Raw genomic sequence first — 2,435 nt, forward strand, 5'->3', positions numbered from 1 at the left:
CCAAAATTTCGCTTTATACAGAGTGTTACTCTACAAAATGAACTAAATACCTAGAAAACGTTAGTAATGAATAAAATATACCGATACAATGAAATATCGAAGGATCCTCAGTATTACAATCACTTTTAACGACAATTTATTTTAATCTTACATAATACATTTTATAGGTATTGAAAACTAAAATGCATCAAATTCATGTCTTGGTCATTGAGATAATGCTCTTGGTCTTTTTCCCAACGATCTGGGGCATAAATAACGATTTTGACATGTTTCGATCAAAATCCATGTGGTCGCCAGAAATAGATCAAATTTATGTTTTGGTCATTGAGATAATGGTCTTGGTCTTTTTCCCAACGGTCTTGATGGTGCTTAAATAACGATTTTGATGTATTTTGATCAAAATCCATGTGGCCTCAGAAAAATAATTTAACATCTTTGAATCACACACATGCGGTTATCAAATGTGCACGTGATGTACTCTTTCAGCACCAAGATAATGCGTTTGAAAGGTTTTACAGCTCCAAATTTATGAGTAAAGAATAATTTTGGGTACATTTTGCTCTAAAACTTTTGACCTATACCATAGAGGAGCGTTATATTGAACTGTTACACATCTAAGAGTCATAGGGAATAATGTAGCGAAAGTCCGAACTCGATACATGACCTAGGGAATGAAATGTTGATTTCTATTATATTATTGAGTCCACAGTTTTTCCTGTTCCCGATTCACTCGAAGTGCTATAACTTTTGTTCCTGTTGAACCAGCTTCCTAAAAATCAATAGCGTCCGTCGTTAATGTCCAAAGTACCCGTACACCAACACAATCGGCCACTTTTAAAAAGAGTTAGAGCGCACACGGACGGACGGACGGGCGACAATACAAAACTATAGAGGATCCTTAATAACAGCACCTAGGCATTGTAATTTTTACAAAAATAAAAGGTAGCAGGGGACTGAAAAAATAACATGTAAAATCCTATGCCATCTGTCTTAAAAAAATGTATATGTACTCAGACAGCATATATATATATTCATTTTCTATGTGACGCTTAGGTATTGGAGCGTATGGCGAAAATAAAGATATTAGATGATGAGGACCTTAGTACAAAAATCATTATTTCCTAGATCAATGACATAAACTAACTGTTTGTTACGAACTGTTGCTATCAAACCACCTTATCTGCTTTAAAAGGCAATATCTATCTTTTAAAAACCTACAACCTGCATGGGGAACACCACTTTCCTCGGATAACATACTTGGTACTTGAAATTGAGCTTTACGTTTTCAATTATGTATACCTAGTATCGCAGAATATGGCTTTTAAGGTACATAAAGGTTGTCGAATATAGCGTCGGAAATACATCAAGTAAGTATCCAAAGGTGTTGTGGCCACATATCAAGAATTTTTGGAAAGGTTTCCAATAATTGCGAAGAACTCACAAAAACATTTTTTAATGATTATTATAACGCTGCAATAAAATACCCAAAGACTCCGTAGAAAGCATAAAGACATCCTATTCAAAGATTTAAAGAATTGTAACAAAATTTTCAAAAAATTGTCAAAAACTACGGCCGTTCTACTCGACCCCTCATCATGATCGGTGATAATTCTTCATATCTCAAGAGAGGAGTGTCAGTACAGGGTATTCACATTGACATATGGCGATCGGGATTTTACGAAACTTCTTGTTCACGTTCTGTAGATATCTAAAAACAAAATTATCGGACAGTATTCAATGCGAACTTTGTCGTGTGGTATATATAACTACCACCAAACTCGCGAGTACAGTCGAAACCGACAATCACTAAAATGTACCTCTTGTCATAAAATTGGCAGCGTTGCAAAAGTGTATATATTTACACTTGCAAAACCTAAATTGAGGTAAACAATCGGTCAATATTCACAGACTTGAAAATCGTGATGGTGAATCGGTAAATAATAATAATAATAATGACATTTATTGAGCAGATATTATACAAAGAACAGATATTACATTACATTACATAATGGGTAACTCAATGGGGTGAAGTTCAGACTGGAATAAACCGTGTTAATCCGTCTGCTCTACCACTCAACCCCCTACCTAAGCAATTAACAACAAAAGACCAAGACAAAAAAGAACCTAGAACCCTTAACAAGGAAAAAAATTAATCGATAATACAAACCATTCAGTGTGAATGCACAAATGAAAACCTAAAGAAATGATAGCAATAATGATGTAACGATGGAACCTCGGATGGAACTTCATGCTGTCGCGCAAGGAGTAGGTACGAGGCGCAAGTGTAAAAAGACTTTCGGATAAATGTTTTAAGTGAGAAGATAATTCATTATATATGTCTTTGCAATATTGTAACTAAAGGAGCGTTTAAATAGTGACGTTTTGTGAGCAGGTATTGTTATTATAAACCGATCTCTAACATTAACATTCTATCC

This window comes from Photinus pyralis, unplaced genomic scaffold, assembly GCF_008802855.1.
Source record: "Photinus pyralis isolate 1611_PpyrPB1 unplaced genomic scaffold, Ppyr1.3 Ppyr1.4_LG7, whole genome shotgun sequence".
In the NCBI taxonomy this organism is placed as follows: domain Eukaryota; kingdom Metazoa; phylum Arthropoda; class Insecta; order Coleoptera; family Lampyridae; genus Photinus; species Photinus pyralis.